Raw genomic sequence first — 12,608 nt, 5'->3', positions numbered from 1 at the left:
TTTATCGGTGAGAGAGAAATACTTCTTTGAGCTGATACCAAATCCCATTCAACAAGTCAAATGGAGGCCCTGATTCAGATAGGTGTGAAAGTAGGTATTCTGCCAGAAAAGAGCTAATTCCCTTTCTTTGCCCCTGGCAACTTGCCTTCCAATTTAAATTTCCCTTAGTGTTAAACAGGGCGCTGGTAGAGACCATTGGTCACCACCATCAGGCCCACGATGGTACAGTGCTTACTGCACCAAAGATGCTGACATTTTCACACCTCAATCTAAAGTGGCTGGTGTGCCACCATTTTTAGCAGTATTAGTCTTGTGAACGAGTGACCTGCAAAGTGTTACAGGCTTAGAAAGGTAAGGGTCGTAGTTATAACATGCTCGGAATACTGCCCCAGCATGTTCGTGGAGGACATATGGGGTATCCTTTGCATTTTCAATGCCAACATTAGTAGGAAATTTCACAATGAAGTATAGTTACTGGAAGAATTTCCATCTTGGATGTTCCCATTAAAGTGGTTTCTCTCATTGTAGAGACAGCCTATTTATTGAAGAAGATCTAGATGTAAAGGTGGGGAACTCAACCTGCAGTGGAATTTTAACTGCCAGTGAGGTCAAGGATGTACATCTTCCACACAGGTGAGGAAATGTTTGCTAACAAAACTCCAGATTAGCCATTTAATTCTTGAATTATGAATAATCAAATATAAAAGAATCAGATAGGAAACCTCTAAGTGGCAAAAGTATTCCTTAAAATACAATTAGGAAACAAATATTCAATGCAAAATAAAAAAAGATGGTAAATGCCCAAAAATGCCATCTTGCTGGAAAACCAGCAATAATTTTGCAAACAGTATATGAAAATAAAATACTTGATTAAAGGGTTCAGCCTCGGATCCTTCATCTCTGAGGGAAGTCATTCTGGTGGGTTTCTTCTGATGATGTCTGTGCTTGTCTCCAAAGTGAGAGGTGTGCAATACCACAGGTTGCTCTGGTTAGAGTTTGTCAATCCTCACACTCCCCATCTGTGTATGTCTCATCATCATCACCCACTGGACTTCAACGGTTGCTGTAATACAGCACCCAGTTATTCATAGAACTTGGTCCTGTATGCTACAGGAGCCTGAGATATACTCTGCATCTTTAGTGTCACGGGCTGGGAGACAATCACTAGTTAATACAAGAATTGTAGAAAGCTGCAGGAGCCCCTTGCTTTCCACATGCTACTTCCTCTTGAACCTTCTCTTTTTGAGGTGGACAGAAGGGCAATTATGGACAAAATAAAGGGAGAATTCAATGCAGTGAAGCAGTGGCAAATTGGTCTTTAAATGTATACTCTACAAGACAACTTAGACAAAGAAAGTGAGAGTGCAGCAGAAGATTAGATCATAATGATGCAGAGATTCCTAGAAGTCTTTCAAAGAACACGACAGGGTTGCAAGTGAAGAGGAAAGACCTGAAGGCCATAACTAGAAAAAGCACCATCTGGAGTTTTGTCCTACTGCAGCCCACACAGATCATCAACATAGACACACTGCAGAAAAGCTATGAAAATGTTGCCTTGCTCATTTATAATTGTCCCAACTACACATTGCAAGGAGAACTCACAAACTCTTGATGCACCTTTAAATCTTATGTAGACTGCTAAGCATGTTTCTAATAAACTCCTCAATTTCAGAGAGTTAATCCAGGTAAGAATGAGAAAGAAGTGTCTAAAGGAACACCAACATCAGGCCTTAAGTTTATTCTAACTTTACCTCCACATTAGGCTCATCTGTTTGGCTGAAATATTTCCAAAGTGTATTAAAGAGCATTAGTGTGTATTAATTATTCAGTTCTTCTACCTAGCCATCTAGTTCTGTAGCCTTGTCATTTTTAACATTTTGAAACATTAGAACATTTCTCAAAAGAGCAGCAGTTCTAAGTCTATTAAATAAAAAATGTGGTAAGTGGTGTGGCCTTTGATCAGACAAACATGGCATCCGACTGATGAGCTCCAATCACGGGCTCTCCATCCAGCCTGTACAGAGAGCCTAAGGAAACCTATAGCAGTGTAGTGAAGTAGGCATCGCTCCCTAGAAGTAGCTGTATTGCAAGAATAGAAGCTAGACCCCAGGAAAGTAGTGTTGTCAAGAGCAATAAACCATGCTTGATCATGAGCTCATGAATAATGGCGACCATCTTGTGGCCTACAAACAGAACTTAAAACTGAAAGTGAGGCTGAGCATGTGTACACTCCCTGGACCAGCAAGGGTAAAGTCAGCAGCAAGTCACAGCGAGTAGCACATCTGGTCAGATACAGCACAGCGAAATGCACCGAGTGTATCCCACAGGTTTTAAAAGGCAGAGAGAAGCAAAACCTCCAATAAGAGTAAGAAGGTAGGTTACCCGGTACAGATTGAAACGCTAGGCGTAGCCTAAAATTGTCTCTCATGCAACAGGATGACACATGGCGAGGATATCCTGAGTCAGTGCCTAGAAGGTGGGTTTTTGGGCCCATCATTATCATTGGAAGTGACCACTCCTTTTGCAATAGCTTATAAGCTTTGCACCACTGGAATAGCAAATGCTTTGTATGCTCATCAGAAGATATAGTTGATTCCCTTAATTGATTACCTATTGCTTTCCACCTGTGCATGAAACTACTGTTGGAGGCCCTCTTTGGCTGTTGGCATCTCTCTTTAACTCAGGGTAGCAAATTGTAAGCTGACGTGCAAGCTGATTGCACCATAGCTTACTAATGAGCAAACACTAAATAGCACCAAAAAAAATTACAACATTTTGAATATGGTCATCACACATATGCAGGCTCTGAGGGCCGATTTAACATCTGGTCTCTGAAGTAACCAAGGAAATTCAAGCTCTGAGGCAACAAAGAAGATGATATTGTTGCAATGAATCATGACTTTCTGAAAATTCAAGACTCGCACGTCAAAATGGAAGAAGAGATGAAGATGCTCTGGGTGAAATGTGTGGACCTGGAGGATAGATCAAGACGAGACAACGTATGATTCCGTAATGTTCGAGAGAATGAAGAAGTTCATGATGTTGTCCAATTTTGCTCTGTTCTGATTTGTGCTTACGGAAAGTGAGACCTATGAGATACCCATTGTTCTGGCGCATAGAGTGGCAGCATTGTGGAATGCACCTGGGCACACCTGCGAGATATAATTAATCAAGTTGGGCCCAACTGAGCTAAAAGACAAAATAATAATGGAATCCAGGAAAATTGAGCATTTAACTTGCCAGTAACTACCCATCAATCTAATTCAAGATCTCTCACAAGCCACCATAAATAACAACGAACTTTGGCATCAGTGATCGCAGAACTGCTCAGGTGGGATATTCGTTGTAGATGAACATTTCCCTTTGCTCTGTGGTTTCACATGGTACATGCACTGGATGAGGCCCGGGAAATTCTAGTATCATTGAGAAAAGGCCCCCAGGCACCGACAAGGCAAGAGAAGAGCCAACCATGGAAGCTGAATAAAAATGGTTGAAAGCTATAGCAATGCACCAAACAACATATAAAGGGAAAGAGGAATCAGGACCATAGTTGCATCCAAATTCACTCTAAACAACTATTTGCATATAAGCAAACCTGCCCTATGCCACACACTAACTCACAAACACTCGAAACATCCAGGAACTTAGAAACTGCCAAAATGAGATATGGATTTTCAGCTACTATTGAAGACATAAGATGTCTATGAGGTATTTATCAAATGCGTTGATAGGTTTAAAAGTGTGGACACAACTAGTATTGTTTCTTTACATTTGAGATAGTAAGTACAAGAAGTTATGTTGTGTTATGTGAAAAGGCAATGGGACTCAGGGTGGGGTATAGCAGGTTATAATGTGACTTATAACAGCATAAAGGATGTATCTAATACTTTCCCCGCCACAAAGGAGTGTTGAAGAGGGAGGGCTTAGAAGATGGGGACTAGGGAAAGGGATATACACCCTCATGACAGGCACCTACAAGGGGCAATGTCTCAAGAGCTGGAACAAGAATTTAATAACTTAGGTCTTATAGATCTATGGAGAGCCAAGCATCCATATGAGAAGGAATTTATTTTTTTCTCACATGTACATAGATCCTGTTCATGGAAAAATCTGATTTGGAGTTCCTCAGGAGGCAGCGGGTGCAATAGGTTCAATCATACATGGCACAATAGCGCTCTCAAGTCATGCTATGCTAGTGTGGGAGGTGAAGCAGCAATGGAACATTAATAGGCACACTACTTGGAAATTTGACAAAGCCTCACTCAAAGATCAGTTGTGTACAGAAGTATTGAGCAATACGATCACACAGTACTTCACAGAGAATGCCAAAGGTAAAGTTTCCCCAAGCATATTCTAGAATGCTTTTAATGTGGTCTGTAGAAGAAGTTGATCAGTGGAAAAAGCAAAGCAACACCATACTTGATGGGTCTTTAGGGAATGTTTGGAAGCGGGACTGAAAGTAATAATAGAGCAACATGTACTCATGTCCTCTTTGAAGGTCTTGCGGCTGCCAACCTCAATAAAAGATCAGATTGGTCTCCTCAGCACAGAAAACCCTTCTCTTATTGGGTACATGAGTAAAATTCTCAGCAGGAATAAGGATAAAATCAGGGCTTTTTGAGACTTTTATGCCACTCTATATCATGAGGACTCAGTACAACCTGCGGAAGTTGTGATTTTTATTAATGTGCCTCACCCCCCAAAATTAACTAAGGTGAATAGTGGCTTGTATGGAGGAGTTCATTTAACCCAAGAAGTCTCAAAGGCAATTTCTGATTCACATCCTGACAAATACCGAAACCAGATGGGTATGCTAATATATTCTATAAACAATTTAGATTTGAACTGATCCCACATTCAGTAACTCTGTGTACACCTTCAAGCAGTAACACCATTGATGGCTGCAGCACATATAACATTAATACACAAACCAGGCAAACCTACTAAGACTGAGGCCAATCGACTTATAGCACTTCTAAATTCTGATTCCAAAATAGATTAATGTCCCATCTACTTTACTGCATAGACCTAGACCAATCAGGAATGATCCCTCAGAGGCATTCTGCAGATAATATTAGGTGTATACATCATTAAATAGAGCTAATTTCAGAAAGGTACTTTTAGTTATCCTATCGTTACATGGCGAAAAAGCATTCAGTAGAATCATTTGAGTATTCCTCTCACAGGTCTTGTAATCAATAAATCTGGGTCCCCGTATTCTAACCTGGATAGCAGCTAGTTATAACAGTCAACAGCAAAAGTAATTGTTAATGCAACCAAGTCAGAAGGGATTCTTTTAACTAGAGGGAGGTAGAAGGGTTGCCCCTTCTTCCCACTTTTATTTGCTCCGGTGATCAACCCATTGGCGGCCATTATCAGGAAAGACCCAGATATTAGAGGGATGCCTTTCAGGGGAGAGCAAAACAAGATGCACTTATTCTCTGATAACTTCTCCTCCTGTTGATTGATCCGGAACACCTTATCCTCAGTGTAATGGAGGTCTTAGGGGCTTATGGAAGGTGCCCGGGTATAACGTCAACTTCAAAAAGTCAGAAATGCTTAGTATAGGTTTAACTCGAGAAACTGAAGAGAGTATTTTAGATTCAAACCCCTCCTCTCCTCACTGAAATAACATCCAATATTTGGGTGTTTATATTATGTCAAAGCATTGACTGCTTTACACCACAAACTGTCCCAAATTATTTAATGATATAACTAATGAGCTACGTAAATGGTGAAACCTTTTTATATCATGGCTAGGCAGAGTGGCGTGATCGAAGAATGTGCTGTCCAGGCTGCTGTGTCTCTTCCGGGCACTCTTGTAAAATTCTCTGAGAAGGATATAAATAATGTACAATAGGCCATAGATACTTTGATCTGGACCAGGATAACAGCGTGCATCTTAAGGAAAATGCTAAAAGTAAGTATGCAATCTGAGAGGCTGGGATTACCGCACATAAAGAAATATTAGGCAACGCAACTCAAAATCTTTTTTTGACTGGTCTCTGCACAAGACCGAGCGGCGCTGGATCCGTATGGATATTGCAGTGATAGCCATACCCCAGGACAACACATTGGCTTACTAAAAATATGGGAATCCAGTATGTTACTAGTCTGAGATTTTGAGGACGACCCTACAAGTTTGAGGCTCACTCACAAAAAAGACAGATATTGACCAACTTCCCTTCATGCTTCACTCCACTTATGGGCAATTCAGAGTTTTCACCGGAACCGTGAAGGGTGATTTTGAGAAATGATCAAAAGAAGGATGTAGGATGCCAAGAGATTTATTTCAAGGGGAAAATTAAAATATTTTCATCAGTGTAAGCACGAAAATAAACTACAGGCAACCAATTGCATGAATTGTTTCCAGTTAAGGCATTGGGCCCTCAACTAGACCTCGTACAGTGTAGGAGAAACATTTCACCGCTTATGTTAACCCCAAGGGTCTCATCTCCAACATTTATGCAATTCTTGCGGATGCGGGTTCCGACCCAGAGTGCACATATATGAGAAAGTGGCAATATATTTTTGGAAACAGCATCTAAATAGATCAATGGCAGACATTTGGGCTGACACTCCCCTGTGTAAGAGTGTGCAGACTTGGGAACTGATGTTTAAACATATGATAGGATGGCATGTTAATCTCCATTGTAGTTAAAACAAATGTATAGTACAACAGATAGTCTATGATGGGAGGCTGCAGTCAAGAAGGAGATGTGCATGTATGAGGTCATGCCCAACATTAACAATATTTTGGAAATAGACTCTTAGTCATTTTAAAGGGGTGGTGAGGTATGCATTGTGACTGGATCCAGCAATCATTATACTTAGCCTCAAACTAACTGTAATTACAAATCTATCCCAGGGAGATTGGAGATTGAAAATTAATGCTTTTTAGTGGGAAAACGGTTACTTGCATTAAAAAGGAAATCATCTGTCAACTAAAGAATGCCAGGGTGGGGTAGAAAACTCTGAATGTTGCTTGCCATGGAAAACCTGACATGGGAACTTAAATGTGACAAAAATATGACAGCTCGTGGCACCATTTGGCAGACTATTTGGAGGACAAGGGTTTGTCTATGGTTGTCCTAAATGTCTGAGATCTCTTCGACTTACTAACTAATATATGGGATTGAACTCTGGAAAGTTGAAGAAGATGATGTGGTAATTTTAATATTGTGAAAATTATACGTGGCAAATTGTTTTGTTTTGTTTTTCTACCTGATGTTGGGAAGAGGGTAAGGTGATGAACATAGAAGGTTCCTATAACTTAGAGCTACAAATTTCATACCCAATATGTATTGTCGAGTAAGCTCAATTTGAACTTTAGATACTTGAAAATAAATACAAATTAGTTGGAAAAAAATATGTTAATGGCCTTGGTTTAGGCATTAAATAACGTATTCTACAACAAATCCTTACAGGAATATACCTTATATTTCTGGAAATAAAAGTGTGCTGCAAATATTTTCTTCAGTTAAGTGTTAAGATCAGAAAGATAAAAGAAACATATATCAGATATTTTCTGTTTGAATAAAGATACATATTCAAATGTGCATACTGAAGCCAACTTTATATTTTTTAGAAAGTCATAAAACAAGGAACTACTCAAAAACTAAGATTCAAGACGTAGCATCTAGGGTTTAAACTTAAAAGATAAAGGCTTGCAATTAATTGTCCTCAGGAAAGCTGTCTGTCCACATATCAAAATAAGTATTCACTGAATCAGGAAAGTGATTAACTTCTAGGGGCTCTTTAATATTCCCACAATAAACTGGACTGCACTAACTGGAACAGGAGCGGTTGTAAATGACACAGATGTTGGAACAAGAATATTTGATCTTCCCCATAAAATGGAACTTATGGAGGCGGTCAAATGGGCATTGATGCCAATATTGTCTGAGTACTGTCTACAAAATAAAATAACCCTCGCCATGCACACTGTTGTTATCAATGATGTAATTTCAGGAATGTTATCAATGCAGTCTTTGAACACGTCATGAGTGATGTGATATGAGTACAAGCAGTGAATGGCAAGGGCACAAGTTTTAGCCACTTAAGGGCACGAGATATATTTACTTGAGATAACTATAAGTGGTGTATTTGAGTGGTTTGTTAGTTTAAAAGATCCCCATGTTTTTTTAATGTAAAGTAACATATCATTAAAATCCTAACAATAACGTCACTTTAACCGTGATGTGAAATATCAATCACTGGGGGCTGCTTGGGATTGGCTGCAGGGCCTAGCCTGTAGCAAGGTTTTGCACCCATCCACCCACGGATGCTCAACTCCCTGTGAACTGCCTACCCCCATGAGCTCCCAACCCTCCATTTTCTAAATTATTTGTGCCACGAATCTTCAGATCTGGTCAATAGGTCAATAGGCTTGTGGTGGATCCACAGAACCCTCTCAAAATTGTTTTTTTACATTTAGAAGGGGGGGTCCTTCTGTCCCCACCCCCTACATTGGCCAGGAGGTCAGCATACACTTACCCTCTTATAGCTTATCTCAATTTGCTTTGTAGGACTCAGGGACGTAGTCCCCGAGCCCTAAGATGACAGTTGCAACTTTTCCTTCAGGTTGAGACCACCCAATTACAACATTTGCTTGAGTTCACAGGCCTGCAGATCCACTGTGGAGGATCCACAATGAAACCATGAAATGAAATTTACAGAAATTTTGAGCCTTCATTTCTAAAAAAAATACTGAACAGACTTATACAAAATCACATGCTTTCTGGATCAAGATCTAACTTTCTGCCAAATTTGGTGTAATTCTGTTTAGCCGTTTTGTCTGTAGCTGTATCTGAAGTTCCTATGGAAAATTGCATGAGGAAAACACATTTTGGGGCCTCTGCTTTTTATCGGCCTCCATTTGATGGATCATTCCTGAACTCTCCAAGAAAAAGTTGAGGTGAATGAGACTTTTTAGAAAGTTTTGTAAAGAGTCTTCAAATGGCGCCAAAGTGGTTATTGTCAACAAAAACATCCATTTCATTTGGAAACATGGTCCAACAATAACTACCCAGTGACTACCACCATTATATGCATATTTATTAAAGGAGAGAGAAATAGAGTGTATTCTTAATTTTATAGTAATTATTAATAACATTTTAAAATATTGCCATCAACTGGTTTCAGGGAAATAATAAATCAGAAGGTCCAAGGCCGAGTGGTTTATTGGTTTCACCAGAACCCCAGGAAAGTTTGCTTTTCATGGTTTGGTGTAAATGTGTTCAGTAGTTTTTGAGATATTATGATTTAAAAAAAGGTGTTGGGTTGGATTGAAAGGGTTAACACAGTTCAAAAGACCTTTTTTGATTTGCTTTATAAATATGCATGAATTTTGTCAGGCACTTAGGGGGTGATTCTAACCCTGGCGGTCGGTGTTAAAGCGGCGGCCAACCCGCCAACAGGCTGGCGGTAAAAAATATGGGATTCTGACCCTGGCGGGAACCGCCAACACAGACAGCCACTTTAACACTCCGACCGCCACGGCGGTACAAACAAACAGCGCGGCGGTCACCGCCAACAGCCAGGCGGCAGCCAATGTACCGCCCACACTATTCCAACTCACCAATCCGCCACCTTTTCCGGGGCGGGAGCACCGCCGATAAAAACATGGCGGAAACAGACTACGGACGGGAAAACGCTCACCACTACGCACTCCAGGAGGAAGGAGGACAGCATGGAACCCGAATTAAACATCCTACCTGCTCTCGTCTACCTTCTCATCTACCACGAGTACGAAGTCCGGCGCAGACGACAACGGTGAGTACTGCACCTACGACACACGGGAGGGGGAGGACGAAAGGTTACGGGCACACACATATGCGACCCCCCCCCCCCCAACTATGTACACACCAATGCAGAGCAACAAGTCACAGTGACACCACCCAAACACCCCTGAAAAATGCTAGGACATAATCAAATTTGGAATAAATATTTATGTACCAAAAAGCTCCAGAAAATGATCGTACAACCATGAAAGATATTCACAACAAAACTAATGACATACACATCAGTGTATAACTGAAGTACCAAGTCCTGCACATCCTACGAATTCATCATGTCCGTGGGCCAAAGTCTTGAGAAATAAGGGCAAAGCCCACACAGGAGACCTGAGTCCTTTGGAGAGAACACTGCAGGGGCATCAGATGTAAAAACTACAGGCACCTCAGGGGGAAGGGAAGGGGGGGCACCACAGCCACATGAGTCCACGACGCCAGATCCACGAGGAGCCACCATGCCCACTGTACCATCCTGGGGAGTGCAAAGCCACAGTCTCTCAATATCTCTACAGTGGGTGGGCTGCCCACTGTACCATCCTGGGGAGTGCAAAGCCACAGTCTCTCAATGTCTCTACAGTGGGTGGGCTGCCCACTGTACCATCCTGGGGAGTGCAAAGCCACAGTCTCTCAATGTCTCTACAGTGGGTGGGCTGCCCACTGGACCATCCTGGGGAGTGCAAAGCCACAGTCCATCAGGTGGATGACAGTCTCCACTGGTCAAGGAGGAGGCATGGTGGGCACAGTGAACCATAAACAGTGATTGAGACAGCGGTGCCCAGCGGAGCGGTGCTTGAGAAGAAGGGCCCAGCGGAGCGGTGCTTGAGACGGCGGTGCCCAGCGGAGCGGTGCATGACAGGAAGGGCCCAGCGGAGCGGTGCTTGAGATGAAGGGCCCAGCGGAGCGGTGCATGACAGGAAGGGCCCAGCGGAGCGGTGCTTGAGACGGCGGTGCCCAGCGGAGCGGTGCTTGAGACGGCGGTGCCCAGCGGAGCGGTGCTTGAGATGAAGGGCCCAGCGGAGCGGTGCTTGAGAAGAAGGGCCCAGCGGAGCGGTGCTTGAGACGGCGGTGCCCAGCGGAGCGGTGCATGACAGGAAGGGCCCAGCGGAGCGGTGCTTGAGATGAAGGGCCCAGCGGAGCGGTGCTTGAGATGAAGGGCCCAGCGGAGCAGTGCTTGAGACGGTGGTGCCCAGCGGAGCGGTGCTTGAGAAGAAGGGCCCAGCGGAGCGGTGCTTGAGACGGCGGTGCCCAGCAGAGCGGTGCATGACAGGAAGGGCCCAGCGGAGCGGTGCTTGAGACGGCGGTGCCCAGCAGAGCGGTGCATGACAGGAAGGGCCCAGCGGAGCGGTGCTTGAGATGAAGGGCCCAGCGGAGCGGTGCTTAAGAAGAAGGGCCCAGCGGAGCGGTGCTTGAGACGGCGGTGCCCAGCGGAGCAGTGCTTGAGACGGCGGTGCCCAGCGGAGCGGTGCTTGAGATGAAGGGCCCAGCGGAGCGGTGCTTGAGAAGAAGGGCCCAGCGGAGCGGTGCTTGAGACGGCGGTGCCCAGCGGAGCGGTGCATGACAGGAAGGGCCCAGCGGAGCGGTGCTTGAGATGAAGGGCCCAGCGGAGCGGTGCTTGAGATGAAGGGCCCAGCGGAGCGGTGCTTGAGACGGCGGTGCCCAGTGGAGCGGTGCTTGAGAAGAAGGGCCCAGCGGAGCGGTGCTTGAGATGAAGGGCCCAGCGGAGCGGTGCTTGAGACGGCGGTGCCCAGCGGAGCGGTGCTTGAGAAGAAGGGCCCAGCGGAGAGGTGGAGAGACAGCGGTGCCCAGCGGAGCGGTGCTTGAGATGAAGGGCCCAGCGGAGCGGTGCTTGAGACGGCGGGGCCCTGTTCAGCGGTGCTCTTCAGCCCCGCGGGCCCTGTTCAGCAGTGCTCTTCTGCCCCGCGGGCCCTGTTCAGCGGTGCTCTTCTGCACCGCGGGCCCTGTTCAGCGGTGCCTATCTCCACGGCGGGGCCCTGTTCAGCGGTGCCCTTCTGCACCGCGGGCCCTGTTCAGCAGTGCCTATCTCCACGGCGGGCCCTGTTCAGCGGCGCTCTTCTGCCCCGCGGGCCCTGTTCAGCGGTGCTCTTCTGCACCGCGGGCCCTGTTCAGCGGTGCCTATCTCCACGGCGGGGCCCTGTTCAGCGGTGCTCTTCTGCCCCGCGGGCCCTGTTCAGCGGTGCTCTTCTGCACCGCGGGCCCTGTTCAGCGGTGCCTATCTCCACGGCGGGGCCCTGTTCAGCGGTGCTCTTCTGCACCGCGGGCCCTGTTCAGCGGTGCCTATCTCCACGGCAGGGCCCTGTTCAGCGGTGCTCTTCTGCACCGCGGGCCCTGTTCAGCGGTGCCTATCTCCACGGCGGGGCCCTGTTCAGCGGTGCTCTTCTGCCCCGCGGGCCCTGTTCAGCGGTGCTCTTCTGCACCGCGGGCCCTGTTCAGCGGTGCCTATCTCCACGGCGGGGCCCTGTTCAGCGGTGCTCTTCTGCCCCGCGGGCCCTGTTCAGCGGTGCTCTTCTGCCCCGCGGGCCCGGTTCAGCGGTGCTCTTCTGCCCCGCGGGCCCGGTTCAGCGGTGCTCATCCAGCAGGTCAAGGGAGCCAGACCTGGCCTGGACTCCCGGCTCAGTCGCCCTCGGACCATGACGTTTCTGGACCCTTCGGGGACGGACTCCTGGCCTCCTTAGTGTCCTCCTTCCCAGCTGGGATGTGGCATGTGGGGTCCACCTTCTCCGCGCTCCTGCTGCCCTTCCGCTCCTTTGATGGGGCTCTCGGGCCCTTGCCTCCCCTAGATGGTGTGGGTGGTGA

The sequence above is a fragment of the Pleurodeles waltl genome, chromosome 8, assembly GCF_031143425.1.
Source record: "Pleurodeles waltl isolate 20211129_DDA chromosome 8, aPleWal1.hap1.20221129, whole genome shotgun sequence".
NCBI classification, from domain to species: domain Eukaryota; kingdom Metazoa; phylum Chordata; class Amphibia; order Caudata; family Salamandridae; genus Pleurodeles; species Pleurodeles waltl.
Note: the sequence above shows the minus strand (reverse complement) of the source record.